The sequence below is a fragment of the Gavialis gangeticus genome, unplaced genomic scaffold, assembly GCF_001723915.1.
Source record: "Gavialis gangeticus isolate Ggan-Ray unplaced genomic scaffold, GavGan_comp1, whole genome shotgun sequence".
NCBI lineage: Eukaryota > Metazoa > Chordata > Crocodylia > Gavialidae > Gavialis > Gavialis gangeticus.
Genome location: NW_017729032.1, coordinates 205,160,081 through 205,179,738, shown reverse-complemented (window position 1 = coordinate 205,179,738; position 19,658 = coordinate 205,160,081). Strand labels below are relative to the sequence as shown.

Genomic DNA, 19,658 nt, shown 5'->3' with positions numbered 1-19,658 from the left:
TGCTTTCAGGTAAAGAAGCAGCACTTGTCAGCTGGGGGCTCTCAGTGGCGTGGGGAGGGGGAATCCATTCCAGGCTCTTTTAATGGCTTGATCTCTCTTATTTTTTTTTTTCACCCTCTCCAGGCAAGCAGTTGCTAGCCTAGATGCAGCTGTAAGGAAGCTTTCGCACAACATACCTGTAATTGTTACCTGGAGCCAAGGGAGTGCTGGCCCCTCTTAAAACCAGCAGCCACCCAAAAGAGCCTTTCCCCTTTAAAACCAACTTTTTCCTTACTCGGCCAATGATTTTGGAAAGCCAATCTTTTCAGATCACACCCTCCTTTTGTGTTTAATCCTGGCCCCCAAATATGAAGAAGCCTTTGAATACTTAGTCCATCTTTGTCTTGTTTACTGTCGAAATGCTGAAGGCTACAGATTTAGTGGCTGGACACTTACACGGTTGTCTAATTTGTGACAGCCAACAGTAAAATGATCTTTTTGATATAATAAAAAAGAATTGGATTTAGGTGAGGGGGGGGGTTTGTTTCTTTAAAGTTATGAGGCCTCCACTTTTGCTTGCCAGTGCCTTTTTTGTTTTTTTGTTTTTTGGACATTAGATTACTCAATACGTAGAGTAGCAAAGTTTATCCTTGAAAGTGCACCTTTATAAAATGTTCCTGCAAGGAGACAGACAAATTAGTTTGTTTCATCTGTATACTTGAAAGCTGGGATATTGTCCATTTGAGGTTATAACGTATCTGTGAAGCAACAGAGTAGTAAATATGGGGGTTATAGATTTCCCCCCTCATTTCGCCCCCATTTGAATTTACATGGAATACCTTCTCCTTCCTAGAATGCAATAGAAAGGTACTTACGCTAAGTCAGTCTTACATATTTTAACTAACGTTATGCAGATGACAGCATCTTTTTTATGATTGCATAGAAAATTAAATGAGCTGAAACATTTGGTGATAATAGACTTCACCGGATAATATATGGCTAATTTCTCCTGTATGACTACAGGTGGCAGTGTAGAAGCCAAGAACAAAAGTTGGCAGAAATTATTTTTCTCTCCGTGAGAAAATGAAGAGAGTGTACACATGACTAAGCACAGGAACCTGAAATACCACAGGTATGTAAACGTGATTAATCTAACTGCTGATGAGCCTACTAGTATTTACTGCATTCTAACGTTTCTGATTTGCTTGGTATTTTTGGACCACATATCAGTTAATTCATTCAAATTAAGTTCTAATCAAACTTGTATAAAAATTCACATGCAATAACTAATGTGAAAAATGGTTTGAAGGTGGTTTTGAGGGGAAGAGGGTATGTCAACAACTCTTCACAGTTTGTTTTAACTACAAAAGAATTTGAATGCTGTAGTGTTTGCATAACTTGCTTTCTTAAATAGGTACAAGGTCTTGTACTAATTGTACTGATAACTTTATTTCCTAAATCAGATATGGTACTCTCTTATCTAAAATAGACAGACTTCAGTTGTAATAGGAAGTTTCAACTTCAAAGTGTGTCAGTCGTCTTTTATTAGGACTTTTAAAAATCTGCGGAGTGACAGAGGCAAAGGAATTAGGAAGATGTTTGTTGTTAAGTAAGCTTCATTGTTTGCATACTGGGGGCCAAAGGCATGCTTTCTGGAAGTGACTGTTAACTCATGTGCGTGCCCAGGCCCTTCAGACGTGCCTACCTTAGAAGTTATACTGGTTTAATGCAAGGTATGAAATAGCTATAGAGATACTATTTTGATACTCCATGTGGCCACCCTTATTCTGGTCTGAGAAATGTTTTTTGCTGTTTTTTAGCTTATGCTGCTTTGGAAGTGCTGTAAATTAAATTGGATAAATTATTTTTCTTCTAGAATGAAAGTTTTCTTTAGGGGAGTTCAGAGTTATTTAACTATTCTGGTACAGTACAAACTGCATATGATTGGCTTGTTTGGTCTGACTTGGGTGGTGGACAGTTCGTCTTTTTGAGCCCTTTTATGTCACTGGCAGTATTGACACCCCTGAAATGGACTAGTCCTTTTCAAAGCTGCTGGTAAAGGTAAGGTGCTCTGAGTAACAATGTAGGGAGCCTAAATGAGGTGCCAACAGTTAAGCAGGTGCTGAGTGCATGCTATGGGTAACTATGTAACTAAGAACTAATGAGGTGTGAGAACTTCAGAGCAGGCTGTTCTGACAGGAATTAGCAGGCATGTTTATATGCTTAGGTGTCTCCTTTAATACTGTAATCAATCAGAGATGGCAAATGGCAAGTGCTGTTTGCATGACTTAAGTTACCTTCAGGCAAACAGGAAGCTATTTAAGTGGTTTGTACTGTATGCTGTGTCTTGGGCAGGGATTGTCTCCTGTTAGCAAAACTTCTAGTTTAAATGAGAAGGTACCTATACGCTACCTCAATACAATCAATACCTCATGCCTCCAATAGTCTCTTAAGAACTAACACAGTTTTGAAACAAACTGTTTTGTTGTGTTTTCTGTTAAGTCAGCAAAGCTAGAATTTCAGAGTTATGTTGTAAAGATTTCTTTCCTCCCACTGCCCCCTCCACAACACACTTTAGAGCACATTACCTTTTGTGATAACTTGGATACCAATTGCCATCTTTTTAGCCTCTACCCCAAAGGAGGTGCTTAGTCTGTTGTTCGGAGGGAACTGGGAATTCTTCACATATATTTGGCTATAATATTTGTTGGTTTTATTGCTGATAAAGTAAGGTAGCTAAGTATATTTTTAGCTTTTAAATAGAGGATTCAGTTGGACTACTTTGTCCAACCTGCTGAAGTAGTTAGTATCTGAATGAATTAATGAATTCAGTATAACATGTAGATCAGAAACTGGAAATGTGTATATATCATAATGTGTCTTGGCTAAATTTTGAATAGGTTCTGTTGCTAAAATAGTAACTTGAGTCACAAAATTCAACATTTTGCACTAGGTATCCCTGACTATTACTGCAAATCACTGAGGATCTACAGTATTTGCTCTACTTTGGATTACCTGCATTGGATATGACAGTGGTAAATGGTGCAATTTGGCATAAAGTAGAAACAAAGCCTCCATTATGGATCAGTTAATCAGACTTGTTTTTCTTTCCTAAAAGTGTAACTCTTTATTCCTTCACAATTAAAATAGAATTAATTTCTTGTATTTCTATATAAGTACTATGGGAAAAATAGATGAAAACGTCTACACGGCTTTTTGTTGTTTACGTTGCTTCTCCATGTTGTTGTATAGCCTTGTTTTGCTATTATTGAAAACTGCAGTTGCAATATTCAACTTAATTTAAATTTAGAGTCATGGTTCATATGAAGTAAACCAGAATGTCTTTGCAACATTAACATTCATATCTATCTATATCTATATCTATATCTATATCTAGATAGATAGATAAAATTTCTAGGGATGTTTGCTTTGATGGGAGCTACTAATCTACATCCATTATACATTGATAATACAACAAATTCCATAGCTTTTTGGGGAACAACCTCCTTATTACATTTGACATCTCAGTGTTGTCCATGCATTCTTCTTTCTTAAATAAATTTTTGTAAATGTATTTGTACAATGAATCATTTTATGTCTATCATAAAGGTAGGTACAGTTTATTAAAAAAACTGTCTTGAAATCAAATTTCTGGCAGGTAATGACAGTGTAGTTTTATACAATAACATATATTCTTTGTCTTACTAAAATTCATATAGGATGGTCTTTGAAATGTTATGTGGGAAATGGGAGAAAACATTCAAAATGTGGTTAAGCTGGAGCAGGTATAATTGCTGATGTCCAGGGAACCTAGCTTAATAGTAAATAAATCGGTACTTTGGAGAAAATGTAATACTGAACCCTGACAGACTTCAGCCAGTACACTTTCTTTTCTTTACTGATTGCTAGTTTAAGTAGCATCCGCTGGAATGGCTATAAAGTATCAAAGGTGGTTTTACATGACACCTATGTTCGATAAGTATGAAGATGTTCTATGTTTCTACAAGGTAGAGAAGGATGACTTTGAGATGAAGTCACAGAAATACATGAAAATGAAAATTCCAGCTGGACTACACTTGGAGTAAGAAGGCAGGAGACTGTAAAATAGAATAGGAGTGTGCAGAGCCCTTTGACTTGGATAACTTAGTCTGTCTTTTAGTATCTTCCCAGTTAGTGCTGGGGCAGCTGGATTTTTGTGTTGTTTATACATATTTTTATACCCTTTAATTGAACAGAAGAGCTATTCCATGGGAGGGGTCCATTCTGATGACAAATTTGCAATGCATCTTCCTCAAATGGGTCATTATGCACCACCAAATGTATAGCCTGATGGTTGCAATATAGGACTTGAAAGTGCCCTTGGTTAATAATTATATGTAAAGCTAAGGCAAACTGCAGTTTTCTGCCTGAAATTTTGAACTTCTAGCCACCATTAACACTAACAGAATAACCAGTGAATAAAAGGCAAGTGCTGAAAGGGAAAAGAGGCAAGTGATCTTGATTAGTGATTTGGTGGTGGCAGAGAGCATGATACCGAATAAGAGGATGTGCTTCTTTCCTTAGAGAGATCAGGGCTAGAGAGGAGAAAAATCGCTTCATTATAACCTATGCTTTTATTTATTTATTTTAATGTGTCAAAAAATTCCCTGAAATGGGGGGAGGGGCAGGGGTGGAGAGATCTGGGAATAATGTAGAATTCAATTAAGACTGCTTAAAGTGAATAGGTGGTTTGAAATATGGAACTAGGCCTGCAGTTCACTGTGCCCCCAAAATCTCCCTTAATTCAGTAGAAAAGGAAAGCATGAGGATCAGGTCCTAAATAGCTGTCCTCATATGACAGTCCTCTTGAGAGCGCTTAGAGTTTTACTCTGCAATTTAATAACTCCAAGACAGAAGTGAATTTTTACATCGGCAGTTTTTTTCAACATGAAATATTTTATAGAATAAAATTATATACTGCATTTATTTTTTCCCCCATTTTTGGCAGTTTATGTATTAAGAGGTTAGAATTTCACATCTACTTCAAATTTTCAAGCATCATTTAACTGACTTGTACCAGCCAAATGCATCCCCATTAAGCAGAATTTCTCCTAATATTGTGCCAATTAAGTAGCAGACATTGCTTTCAACATCTTTAGATGAAATCAGCTCCTCAAGAGTTGCCACTATTAAGCAGAATTCCTAATTAGGAGTGTTCTAAATGAAATGCAGAGTGTGCTTTTTAATAAGTTTCTATGTGTGCTAGCTTTTTCTCTTCGTATCCGTAGACTTGATATTTTTCACATGAGAGAGCAATGTATTTTCCCTAGAAATAATTTGTACGATCATTAGCTTATTTTATTTGTGGTTGTGAAAAATAAAGATTTTGAATTGGAAAGAGTCCAGAGTGCCTTGGAAAAAATATAGGGAACTTCTTATTTCACTGTAGAACTACTGAGTTTCATGTATGCATAGAACATCTTAGAAGCATATTTAGATCCAAACCAGCAAAGATTTACATGCATTTAACTTAAGTTTTTAATGCTAACATTTTTGTTACACTGAACCAAATGGAATGCTTAAAAATAACCATGTGCATAAGCTTTTGCAGAACTGCAACCTTGGTGAAGTCAATATTCTACACCTGCCTACTGTGTATCTCTTGTTTTGTTTTTGTTTGTTTTTAATGCTCCTGACCCTTGATTCAAAATCTGTTTCCTCTCTATTGCTGACAGCCTATTTATACCAAATTCTAATTTTCATACATCAGCTACAGAATTGTACTAGGAAACAAAGCACTTTCATCACATTTTGTAATTTTTCCCCTTTCCTCTCAACTTTCTACCTTACTAAAAGATTAACTATTGTTGTTTGCATTTTTGGCGTGTGGTTTTTTTTTTTAGTGGAAAGTTAGGGCTATCACCTTTCAACCTGAAAGGGGATTGCTTCACGGTGATGAGCGTCTGAAAGAAATGGTAATGCTTATAATGATATTTTGAAACCCTAGCCAGGTAACAGTCATTCCAGCTACCGATTAAGTAAAGCACTTAACTTCAAAACCAATGAAAACTTGAAGCCAATTGGACAACTTACACATAAGTGCTTTTCTGAATTGGTCATGTTGCATGACTGTTTAAAACTAAAATTAAATTCAAAGTAATTATTTAATAATTTGAATTTGGAGATTAGGTCCCAGAAGTGGTATTGCTTGCTTTGAATCTAGTAATTAATTTAATCAGTGTTGTGGAACGTAGTAAAAAGAGCATGCTAATCGAACTTGTGGAAAGGACTGGTAATACTTGGGATGCCAGAAATAAAATACAACTTTGATTTGATATGTTGTAGAAATGGCCTGAAGTGAATTATGAGGTTCAATAACATGAAAAATGAAGTGGTTCTGTACTGTAAGAAGAAATAATGAAATGCACAAATACTGGAGAAGAACAGACATGAATGTGGAAGTTGTAGTAGAGATTAAGTTGTGTTTGGAGAAAAGCAAAAGCTTTATTGAGTTGTAGCAGCAGGGGTTTCATATGTAGCAATCAAAGCAATTTTCCAGTACCAACCGTTAAGTTTCACCTGAAGTCCTGTTTTTGTTTTTAATCACTATGTTCCAAACAAACAAACAAAAAGTCACAAATTGGAGAAATGTCTAAAGGGCAGTACCAAGAATGATAAAGGATTTAAAAAAAAATGAGGAAAAAGTTTGGCATACTAGGAATGTGTAGTCAGGAGAAAAATAGCCTAGAGGAGGCATAACTCTTATACATGTAAATGGATATTATGAAGAGAACAAACATCATTTCATTTTTTTTCTAAATGATTACCTTGTTATGAGAATCTTCTGTTTCTTGCATAATGATCTGTGACTTGACAGCTATCCTGTGGGCTGTTTTCCATTATTCTGTGAGGATGTCCACCTTCCTGGATCTTGCCCTTAAATTGTCAAGTGTCAATCTGTAGTCAATTGTGCAATGTCTTGTTCGTGAGATCCCATGGCTCTTTACCAGAAAGGGGGAGATGTTGTACCCAAAGTTCAGCAAGACAGGAGATAGAAGTGCCAGTTCCTGACTGCACTGAAACTTTCTTTTTGGGTTGTGGGTTTCTTTTCTTTTGCTTTCCTATCTGGTAATATTTTGGTGTTATGAAAGAAACCCTGCTGTGCTAGTATGAGAATTTGGGGATCTATTTGCTCTAAATTATTTTTGTTTTGTATTTTTGTAATTTTGTATCAGTCTCACAAGTTAGAATTAGTTCTCGTTTCTTTTCAGCCTTCATTTCCTCTAAGGAATTAGACATGCTTTCTTTTTTCATTTCCCTGCCACATTCCTTGAATTACTTCCTATTTCCAGTCTCATAGGATCATGGAAAAGTAAGTTTTGAAGGGACCCATTAGGTCATCTGATCCAGGCCCCCTGTTCAAGACAGTATCATCCATGATTAAACCATGCCAGCCAAGTGTCTGTCTAGCTTGCTTTTGAACACTTTCAAAAATGGAAGTTCCACAGCTTCCCTAGGTAGCTTGTTTCAATGCTTGACAATCCTTATAGTCAGAAAGTTCCTCCTGAACTCCAATCTAAACCTCCCCTGCTGCAGCTTAAGGCCATTGCTCCTAGTCCTGTCTCCTGCAGCCACAGAAAAAAGTCCATCTCCATCCTCTTTAATTGCCCTACAGGTATTTGAAGATTGTTACCAAAATCCCTCCTCAGTCATCTCTTCTCCAGATTAAATAGTCCTAGCTCTTTCAGTTTTTCTTCTTAAGACTCGGTTCCCAGGCCTCTATCATTTTCCTCTGTGCTTGACTCTTTCAAACCATCCACATTCTTCTTGAAGTGTGAGGTCCAAAACTGGGCCTAGTTCTCTAGTTGAGGCCTCACCAGTGCTGAATAGAGCAGAACAGTCATTTTCCTTGATTTGCAAGCAGAGCTGTCCCTAGGGTAGGTCAAATCAGGGTGACTGCTCTGGGCCCTGTACTTCGGGGGGACCCCACAGAGTCAGGCAGAGCAGCCATGGCGCCTCCCGCAGGGACCACCTGGAGCTGGTGGCTCAGCCTCATGCCAGGGAAGAAGCATGGAGACCTCCCACCCCCTTTGCAGGGGTACCACAGCCCTGTGCAGTGCTAAGGGGGTCCTGCACAAGCTGATTTACCCTGGGTCCTGCACCCCTCTAGGGCCAGCTTTGTTTGCAAGTGACATTCCTGTTAATACAACCCAGGATGCTGTTGGAACATACATAAAATATAATTCGGTTAGTCTATAAGGTGCAAATATACCTTGCTTTCTGCTTGATTTCAGACTAACATGGCTACGTATGCCTCCTTCCCCTGACTTTTGACATACTTGTAGAATCCTTCTTTTTTTGTTAATCTCTCTTGACAGCTGCATCTCAAAATGAGCCTTGGCCTTCTTAATTTCCCCCCTGCATAACCCTGCAATACTCTTATATTCTTTCCTAGTATAATGACTAAATTTTCACTTTTTATAGGCTTTTTAGGTTTTATATCATTTTCACCTTTTTAAAAATTTCAGTTAATTGAAGAGATTGCTGCCTAGCCCAGCTGGTCTTCTGTTGTATTTCCCATTCTTCTTTTGCACTGGATAGACTTGCCTTCCAATGGATCTTGCCAACTAGCTCCTTGAGTTTGTTGAAGTCTGCTTTTTTGAAGTCCAGTCTTATTCTGCTGTTCTCCCTCCTTCCTTCTTCCTCTTAGGATCTTGAATACTATCATGTCATGTTCACTGCCACCCAAGTTACCTTCCACCTTCATTCTCAACCAATTCCTCCCTGTTTACAAGCAGTAAGGCAAGAAGAGTTTTTCCTTTTAGTTGGCCTGTCTACTGTCTGTACCAAAAATGTATCTCCAACACACTTCCGGAATTTGCTGGACTCCTTGTGCCCTTTGTGTTTCTGTGCCAGCAAACATTCTTATAATTGAAGTCCCCCATGAGAGCAAAGTCCCTGTGATTTGGAAGCTTCCATCGGTTGTTTAAAGAAGGCCTTGTCCATCTCTTTCCTCCTGGTTTGGAGGTGAGCCGTGACATCTTCCCTGCTGCTCTCCCCTCTGACCTTTATCCAGAAGCTTTTAACAGTCCTGCCTTCCACTTTGCACCACACCTCCAAGTGTGTACATTGCTTTTGTATGTAGGGCAACCTTCCTTCTTATTTTCCCCTGCCCATCCTTCCTGAACAAACAATACCCATCCATGGTAGTTCTCCAGTCATGGGAATTATCCCCCAACGTCTCCATACTCCCAATTACATCATAATTTTTTGCTTGTACAAGGACCTCCAATTCTTTCTGTTTGTTCCCCATACTTCTCGCATTAGTAGATATACATTTCAGGTGTCCAGCTGACTGTCCTATCATCTTCTGGAGAACATTGCTAAAGCATCTGTTATTGCTATCCCTTATTAAGTTTTTATCTAGATCCTCAGGCTCTATGCTTAACATCTCCTTCTCCCAGTGAACCTAGTCCTCCTGACTAGGTTAGCAAGCTTGTATCTGAAGACTCTTGTCCCTCTTGTCATCAGGTGAACCCCAGGGCCATGTCCAGAAAAGCACAGCCGTGCAGTATGTATGGTATGTAGCACCACACACCCATCTGCTAATTTTCCACAGAGAACCAAATGTCCACACCATGTGTGGATGCAGCCCAGCAGTCAATCTTTCTGGAACACCACCCCATGGTCGAAGAAGCCAAAGCCCTGCTGGTGGCACCATTTACGCAGCCACAGTATTTTAGTGTTTGTGCTTCTCCAAAAGATTTAAAATGGAATCTCTTTGCTTTTTTCTTTGACTTCTTTGCCAGAATGACTTATTTTTGGTTGCTACACATAGGTTCAGATTCTACTCCACATATTAATGTTAATATAAAAAGTAGGCAGGTTCTCTTCCTCCTTGCTCTTTTTCTGCAACTTAGTCTGAAGGGTAAGGTGGTGGTTGTTACAAAAGTAGAGGTATTGTAGATTTTCAGGGATTTGAACAGGGTGGAACAGAATCCCAGTTAAGAGCCTAAGTCCACTCATGTGCCTAATAGATAAAATATGATCTCACCCTTAGTCTCTCCTAAGCCTGATTGTAGTGAAATATGCATTCTGGTTGTTATTATGGGTTTTTTTTTTTTACAATGAATGAGTTTAAAATGCCACATATACCTTTTAGATTTCTTTATTTCCTTGTGGGCATTTTTATTACCTGCTTGATTGGTTTAGAGGTCTGTAATGATGACTTTGTGTGAGAGAGAGACTTGAACTGTGGCATTACGAGAAGAATGACGTTATGAGAAGAACCCCAGATACTCTTCCTGGAGTTGTCTTTACAGGGCAGGAACCATCAGATCTTAAGGCTGGTGGAAGTTGAAGTAGCTGGTGGGTGCATCCCATTCCTTGCTTGTGCTTCTCTTGTCCTTTCAAGTGCTAGGGAACTGGGTGGGGGATTATTACTTCCTAATCCTTGTCGCTGGTGCTCTGCCACTTAAGGTGGAGGCAGAACATAGCAGTGAAGAAACACAGCTGTAGTTGTATTTCTGTGTTTCTCTAGTACATTCTAAAAGGGGAGTAAAAAAGGAGGGAGTCATATAAAGGTTATTAGTGTTATGTTAGTCTTTTTGATTCTGAGGCTTTTATTTTAGCTTAAAATGTAGTCTGGATCTGATTCTATCTGTTAAGTGGAATAAGTGGGCTTAGGTGCTTAAGTCCTCCTGCTTAAGTCCTTGAGAAACGGTTAATGCAAAAGATGATGGCTACTTGTTGCTTTTTGAGATTTAGTCTTCAGGCTAAGAAGATGGCATGTAACAAAGGAGACAGATGAACATTTAATTTCAGGGATTTCTGAGCAAGGTGGAATAGGACCATAGTTTGGTATTGGATTTGGTTGGTGTGTTTTCACTGTAGTCACCTGTCAATTTTTAGAGAAATTTGTATGTCAGTAAATATGGTCACTATAGAATATGAGGCTAAGTAATGAAGGACTGTTTCTGTGGCAAAAATACTTAGTATGCAATATATTTGCTAACTGGAACTGCTAATTTCATAGTGCAGTTACTTTTTCAGCTGCATGTTTTAAAAAATATAAATTTCTACCAGCCAAACAAGTTATTGGTCTTTCCTGTGACTTGAGTTGACTTTTGGAGCTGGTAATGACGCAAGATATCTTGCAGCAATTGTACCACAGAAACAGAACCAGATTTAAACTAATGCACTCACAATAGGCTTGTGGGTCTCTGATCAGTGGGACTCAAGTTTTATTCTAGGATTAGAAATGGTACAGAATTCACTAGTAGTGATATAGGGGTTTTCCACAAACAGATCATGAGATTTCAAAGCATTCTTTTGTGCCCCTTTCACTTATTTATAGTGTTCTTGTTTACAATATTATAGTAAACTTGATAACTGACAGCAGATGAGGTAAGGAGATAGAGACTATTAGTGGCAACTGTATATTTCTTATTTTATTACTTATGTGCTTCTGGTTTCTTATTTGACAAGAAGTGAAAAGCAATAGTTGAAGTTTTTGGATTCCTCCCTATTTCTTCTGTTTCCCATGTAATGAGAACCCATGTAGTTTGGAGCACGTGTATTTGAATGAAATCTTTTAGAAGATATTTATACTTTAAGGCCAAATTTCAAAGTGAAATGTTGGATTGTAGCATTTTTATTATGTGTGCTGCATATATTTCCCTTGGACACAAACCTTCCAAATAGTTAAGAACATAATTGGTTTATCCTTTATTACTTCTAATAGCATTTAATGTGGCATAGTTCAATATCATCACCTGAACTTCTTGGTTTATATCCTTGTTATTCTATATATGGAGGACAACTCCTGAGGTTTAAAATTTTGAATTGCTTATTCATAGTTAGTTTGTTTAATGATATACTCAAAATCAGCATAATGAAGGGCAGGAGTTGGGGAATTTGTCTAAAAAAAAGTACAGGACTGAAACAGGGTAAACAGGTAACGGTGGACTAAATTATGGTACATGAGGTTTCTGTTGGTGTGATATGAGTTACTATGTGGACATTAGGTAGATCACCTTTTTGGCTTACTAAACCATGATAACAGGAAATAACTACATTTACCATAAGAAGGTACCTAGCTAACCACAACCTTTCACTACTATGCTTGTGTTGTCTTTGCATACACATTCTGAAATAAAAATACTGGTACCCCTGTGTCAGTGATGGGAAGTGGAGGGCAGCTTTTGTCATAGTTCATCCGTAGGAGGGCAAATTGACACTTACATGAATTTTCTACTAATTGCAGAATGAGTACCTAATATTTCCTAGAAATTGAAGACATGATTTTAAAATACTTAGAAATATAACCTGGAACTTGGAAATGCTTCCCCACAACTACATCTTTACTTAGATTTTTCTTTTCTTAAACATAGGAAAATATATTTATATTGTAAATATTTTTGCTTTTAAAATTTGAGTTGGAGACTAATAGACCCCTAGTTTTCTTCATGGATTTCTAAAGTCAAATGGGACCATTACAACCTCTTGTCTGACATGCTGTGTAATATAGGACATTAAAATTTCCTCAATAGTCTGTTAGAATAGAGCTTATCTTTTAGAAGGTTGTATAGTCTTGAGTTGAATACCTGTAAAACATTGAGGATCTATAACTTTGTTTATACATTGTTCTAGTTGTTCATTTGGAACTATAGGTACTCCCTGTTAATTTTTTTCTTATTTGCTGAGTTTTAAATTCCATCCATCTGTCAATTCTTTTTATGTCTTTCTGGGCTACATAAAGGACCCATTAAGGAGTGCCTGTACTACCTGGGGGTGCTGCTCTTGATTTGTCTCATGCTGTTGTGGCTGTGGTGGGTCCCCCCTGCCGTTCCAAGGTTTCACATCTGAGTTACTAGAACATTAAAGCTGAAGCGCTGAGTTCCTACTACTTGATGAGCAGGGATCCTGGCTTTCTCTGATTTAGAAAAAAAATAAAAATCCCCAATATTCAGGTTAAAAAAAGTAACCCAAAATCTACATTTTTCTGTGATCAAAATGAAACAGTGCTATATATACATCTGTGTATTAAAGACGTTTCATTTTAATCATGGAAAAATATAGATTTTGGATTACTTTTTTAAACCCAAAAATTGGAGATTTTTTTAATCAGAGAAAACCAGGATTCCTGTTGATGAGAATTTTGGTTAGCTGGTTGAAATCTCTTCTTTGTGACCATCAAGCAGCTTTAGTTCTAGTAAGCCTTGTTTATGTAAGGTAAACCTAGATTGTCTCGCAGTTAGCCAAAACCTAGATTTTGTTTATGCTGCAAGTATGCATTTCAGCAAATCTTTAATTAAGTTGGACAGATCTATCTTTAGTATGACTTTTACCTTTATAGAATGTAAATTCTATAAGTGTGGCTTAAGTGTGGTTTACAATGTGTGTGTGGGTGGGTGGTTGGGATGAAGGTGGGGGGAAGGGGAGGGGAGCAGTGCATCTTGGGATACTGGATAGCTGCAAATGGCTTTTTATATCTCGGTGGAGAAGACTGAAGTTACCCTAACATGAGCCAGGTAGCACAGCCCAGAGTTCACCCTCACCTGTTGTGAGGTGTAATTTTGAGATGCTCAGAGGGCACTAAGCCTGAATTAACAAGCATTAACTTGGGGATGCTTGTGCTTTAATTGCCCTTTAATGTGGTTTAAGTGTAATGTATGACTTCACCCTGAGAGCCTGTATCCAAAGTGATCAACAGAGCCCAAAAGAAAAGAACTGGAGATAACTGTCAAAACAAATGGCCTATGTCCACATTTAGTTCATTTTTGCCTTTGTTCTGAGAGAAGTTTTAAATGGTCTTTCCTTAAGTCACAGGCATTATAATAAAGCCAGTTTGCATTCTTTTGGGAAGGTCAAGAGCTCTTGGAACATATCCTACCTAGACCATGTTTGACCCTGCATCTCTTCTAGTCTGTTTTTGCCTGAGTTTCCTGACCAAAGAGAAAGCAGGAGAAAAATATTTCCCTAAATGACCTGCATTATCTCCTTTCTGTGGTTCTGGTCCCCAGCCCTAATATTGCTCAGTTGTCTTACATGTGTTAAATATCTGTTTGCCTCAGTCTGTTATTTCATTTCATTTTATTTTTCCCAGTCAGCCAACATATCATCTGGGAATGTTCTCCAGTTAGGTCCTCTAAAGGCTCATGGTTGGCAGTCAGTTGTCTTGTGTCTTGGGGCTGGGGCGGGTAGTAGGTTGAAGCTGCCTGCTCCTCTCTTATGTTCCATCGGTCCACTCTCCATGAATAAGCTACACGTTTGCAGTCCAAAGCAGTACTTCTATATGCTTGTTTGTGGCACTAAGCAAAACATTTCCGTGGACTTCAGCAGGATTGTGAGAGGGTCTTATTCAGTTTGTCTGATTCTGTTCTTTTTTTTTTTTGTCCTTCTCAAACTGTATATACCTGCATGCAAGGTAGATAATTTCTCTTCTTATGGTCTGGTTTATTAAAACAACACTTGGAATCATGATAACTTAAATCAAAGCAAGTTGCCTTGCTTTCAAAAGCCTCTGAAGCTTCTTCTTGGGCTGAGGTTATATCAGCCTCTGAAGGACCTTCTTCCCAAAACGTACGTTCTGTTGCTTGCCATTTCCTTAAGCCACTTTCTATTAAGACAGCTGCTCCAGCTCCTCAGTTCACGTCCCTGTAGCCAAAAGTCTCTTCCTGTGTTTGACCTAGAGAGCTCCTTTTGACTGCTTTTACTCCTGTGCTCCTTAATGCTGATTGGAACAGGCAGTTTCTCATAGACGGCTCCTTTCCAGGCTTCTATTAGGGGCTCTGATAACTCTGGGCCCAAACGTAAATGGGTGCTGAAGCCAGGAGAGTTTCAGCCCAGCTCCCTTTAAAGGAGCAACCCACTCTGTGATGGGAATTATTTATTGTTCCCCAGTCTTACTGGCACTAGATGATTTTTAGTGGCTATAGAAGGTAGTGTCAACACAGGAGGTTTTGATTTGCAAAGGGTCCCTGACAAGTGAGGCAAGCCTGTCCAACAGGGAAAGAGAAAACAGCTAGTACAGGACAACTGCATGAAATAAATGTTGTTTCTGTTAATAAAATTGGAGTCTCTGTAATCAAAAAATGGGAGAAATTTTATTCCCAAAACTGTGATATATGATAAAAAATTGTACTGATAGTGGTTGGTGTTGTCAGTCTCCTGTCTTAAGGTGGGGACTTCCTCTAAATTCTTACAGATTTTATGTAGGATAATGAATGAAAGCCCTATATCAGAGAGACTTTTGGAGAGAGAAGGTGTGGGGGGGGGAGGGGGGGTTCTGGGTTTTAGTAGGTTATTCATGTTCTTTATCAGATTTCTGTTAGAAGAGCTCTTTGGCTGATACAAAATAAATGCTTATTTATTTTGTAAATGGTCAACTCTCAGTCTGACAAAGTACCATAACCCATCACTTATTTTCTTTCTTTATCTTGATGGGGTCTTCGCATGTCAAGAGTTAAATATGTATGATATGAAAAGTCTTTCAGACTGGAAGGATATATATTTTCCAAAATATCTAAAATAATTAAGTGCAGTTTAACTAAAGAAAACTTTCTTTCAAAATTCCAAAAGATCAGGTAAAAAAGCCATGCAGAGGGAAGCCACTAGAATGTTCTTGTGGAGTTGCATACATAATTATGATGCCCATTCTCCAGGTTCTAATTTAACATAGGAAAAATAAATGAACAAAAAAACCTAAACAATGCTTGAAATGCTCAGTTTTCTTTACTGAGAAATTTTAAGAAAAACAAAGATGGCAGGATAAGAATTCCTAGACTTCAACAAGACCACATGCTTACTGCTGATCACACAAGTCAGTCATGGCTGCTGCAGAGGAAGCTACTACCGATTTTATTACAGAGAATTTTCCAGGTACATAGCTGATGTAAGTGTCCTCACAGAAAACTAAGCTGGAAATTTACAAGCCAGACAACACATCTTTTTAAAAAGTTTGATTCAAAACTGGAAAGAAAAAAATGCTGCAAGAATTGAAGAGATTAAAATGATAAATACCTCCTCTCTAGAGAATATTAAGGCCTCTGGAAGTAAAAAAAAAATGCAGATGGTTCAGAAAAAAATGTTATTCAATATTAAAATTAAAGATCTAGACAAACAAAATGGAGAGAGCACACATCTTTTCAATTGTAACATAATTAGCTAGGACTGTATGGATCCTCCAATATAGTCCATCCCATCATGGTTAGGGATAGACATTCAAAAAGCCCAACCCTGAATTGATTCAGACTGCAGGTTAGTCTAACCTGCAGAGATTGAATTGATTTGCAAGTGGATAGACATTCACTTTTGAATCAGGAAATGCAGGCACATACCTGTGGTGGCTCAAGCTAGAGGCCGGGGGGCGGGGGAGAGTGCTAGAGTGAGCCCTCCCTATCCTCCTACAGTGCTGAGCTGAGGGGGGTGGTATGGTCAGGCCCTGGCAGGATGCTATGATTAGGGAGGGGTTTAAACTGCTCCTTAGCCTGCACAGTCCCCAGCTGTGGTGTGTCTGGAGGAGAATGGAGAACCAGACCCTCGCTAGGCTTTTGCGCCATTTGCCGCTCAAAGGGAAGGGAGTGTTGCCAGACCCCGGCCCCTGGCTAGCATTCTGAGGCAAGGGGGGGAGGGAGGACTGCTTGTGTGGACTGCATGCATCTGTTGATGATACGGAGCTTTTCAGTCTCCCTCTCCCTGCTTTTTCATGCTGTCCATCTCCAGCAAACTGATGGCACTTGCAGTTCACATTCATTGCAAACCAGGTAATTTCTCACACCTCTCTCTATGTACCCTGTTGAACACTGACAGGTTGTGGGCATTGAAGCTAGCCAGCAGGGAGCTTATCAAAACAAAGCTTATCAGCCCATCAAGCCCTACAAAAGTAAACAAATGCATCTCTCTCATTAGTTTTAAGCTCTTCTTATTTGCAGGGTGCATTTGCATTTGCAAGCCATTAGCTTCTTGCCCTAAGCAGACACTACTCTGTTTGCCTTTGTTCCAGTGAAATTGGAGACATACAGACAGACACCTCTCAGCATTAGCTAGCATGGTGGGGACATGGCCAGATGCTGGCTGGGGGCCGTGCTGCTGGAGTCCCTGCCATGGGAGAGAGGCAGGAGGGGGGGGATCCCTGCTTGAGCAGAGAGTGGCGATGTGGGGTGGTGCAGGGGGAAGCCAGGCAGATACTGCTGTCTCCTAGCTGCAGTCTCCACCTCCTTCTCAGCTAGCTGGAGCTCCAGCTAGGGAGAAGAGGGGCATGCTGGGGGACTATGATTTAACTCAAACCAGGAAAGGGTCTGGGACAGAAGTTCTAGAAGCTGGTTTGACCCAAATCAGTTAAGTCTGATACTACATTCAACCAGGTTTATCTTAAACCAATTTTGGCCATTTTGAAACTGGTTTATACACACAGAACTTATGCTCTGTTACAGGTTTAAATAAGTTTCTGACCACTTAAACTCATTTATATGTAACTTCTGTTCCTACCCCATGTGTCCATTTCTCTTTCAGATGCTTTACTGCCTTATTGAATTTTCTATCACATTTTATTGGTCTCAAAATTACTCTGGAAAAACTATCTGGAATTTTCAAAAGTGATTTTTTTCATGCTTTGTAGCTTTAAAGTTTTAGTTTTAAAACTCTTTCCAGTATTTCTAGTCTCAACATCTTCACTGTTAGGGCAAATGGATCATCTCTTTTTTTTGTTCTACTTTCAGTTACTTTATTTTTAATTTCTCTCCTTGCTCTTTTCTTTGCTTCCCTTCCTGTCCCGTTTTGGATGATGTACACCCTCCCCTCAATTAGATACAAATCTAATTATATCATTTAGCATTTAATCAAACTGGAAAAGAGGCTGAATGTGACTTCTGGATAATTAATCTTGAAAAGAACATCTTTGTGATGAATTTCTGAGCTACTGAGGGTGGTGGCTGTTTAAAATTCTTGCCTCATTCATAGATTTCATAGACATTTGAGCTGGAAGGGACTCTGAAGGATCATTCATGGTCCCCATTGAGCCTGGGGTGAGATGAGAAGGGAGAGAAATATATATATTCAGTAGCATAACTTCCTCAACTGCAACAATTTTAATTTTGAAAGAGGTAGCAAACTAATTTGTAATAGGCGGGAAAGATATAGCCACATGCTGGAAGACCCTGTTCCATTATTAAAATATTTGTGCTTCCCTTTTAAAATAAATGTTCAGAAAATGCAGCAAAGGTATTTTAGCTTGTTTTGTACAATATATGCATTGTTCAAGTAATATAAAATAAGGTTTTGATCGTAGAGGTTGAGCTGTTTTCAAAGTATCATAAAGGATTTAACTATACATATATATTAAGACAAGTGTGTGACTAAATCCCCCTGTCCTGCTTTGAAAATATCAACACATATGGTAGAATTTGTTGTTGGATTAGTTGTGAAGCTACATGTATATACATGTAACCCAGACGGTACTCCAAGGGGTACCCCCTCTCCAATTGAAGTGATCAAAGCAGGCGCACAAGCGCTGTGGGAGGTGTAGGGACTCTTCTCCCCCTATAGAGCAGAGCCAGACCACCAATGGGGATTCAACCATATACCTTTTAATACTGGGAACGTAACTGGTATAAATCAGAGGGGGCAGGATTCAACAGGCATAAATCAGAGGGGGCAGGATTCAACAAAGGTTAGACACTTACAATCATTGACAAAAAAACAGAGTTAACAAAATATAAAACACAAACAGCAGAATAAACAATACAGGTTGGTGAAATTATAAAAAGGCACAAAATGCAAAATGTCAGATGACAAGGAAGTATAGGGCCTTGGTACCTGGAGGGGGAGAAAAGGGGGGAAAACACAATGGCCCCTTTCCACTGCAAGAAGACTTGCTTCTTGTTATCTCGCTCACCCCAAGTCACTTCAGCTGGGACTTGAGCCCAGGTCTCCTACATGGTAGACAGAAACAGTGCCACACAGCTACCACTAGTGGCACTGCTCCAGTCTGCTAGGGGTCTTGACCTTCCTGGAGCCCCGGCCTCAAGTCAAGCTGCCTGGCGTCTGATGGGAGGAGCTAGAAGCAGAGCTGGGAACCCCTCAGGTCACTCCTGGAGCGGGGGGAGCCTCTGTTGCTGGCTGCAGCCTCTCGTAGGGGATCCTGGAGCCCAGTGGGGAGCCTCTCCTGCCGGCCGCACTCCACGCTGCTGAGGGTCCCACTGCTGCCTGCAGGTCCTGCTTTTTCAGGCTCTTCCAGGGCACTGCTCCTGCCCCTCTGGCTTAGCTTTTACCAGCTCTGTGAAGCTCCTTCCTTATTGTCGCTTGCTGGTCTCTTCCCTGAGTCAGCCCATGCTGCCCCTTTTATCCCCCTCCAGGTGACCCAAGGGGCCAATCAGGGGACATGGAGGGTGAGTCTCTGGGGCCTGATTGGTGTGGAAAGGGAATCCCAAGTCCTCCAATCATCTTTTGCCCTTTCAAAACCCCTGGGCTAGGTCACTGCCAGCTAGCCCATCACATCCAGTTAGAGGGGAAGGGTCATCAGAAGAGGGAAATAAGTCTTTCCCAGGAAGAAAAGACTTGTAGGAACAAGACTGGATCTAAAAGTTCCAAAGTTGTCAATAAACTACAGGAGATCTCAGAATGGTCCATATGATGGATTTCTCAGTTTTGTTTTTAATTTACTTGCTCATCATGATATAGTAACTATGAATATACTGATA

The 19,658-nt window shown here is 39.3% G+C and overlaps 1 long non-coding RNA gene across 1 annotated transcript in view; it reads left to right on the top strand.

Annotated features, from left to right (window-relative positions):
- Positions 1 to 19,658, top strand: part of LOC109303280 — a 152,101-nt gene that overhangs the window by 5,521 nt on the left and 126,922 nt on the right. The window contains exon 2 of the long non-coding RNA XR_002099043.1: positions 1,003 to 1,111. This is a non-coding gene — a long non-coding RNA (uncharacterized LOC109303280). The remainder of the gene's footprint in view (positions 1 to 1,002; positions 1,112 to 19,658) is intronic.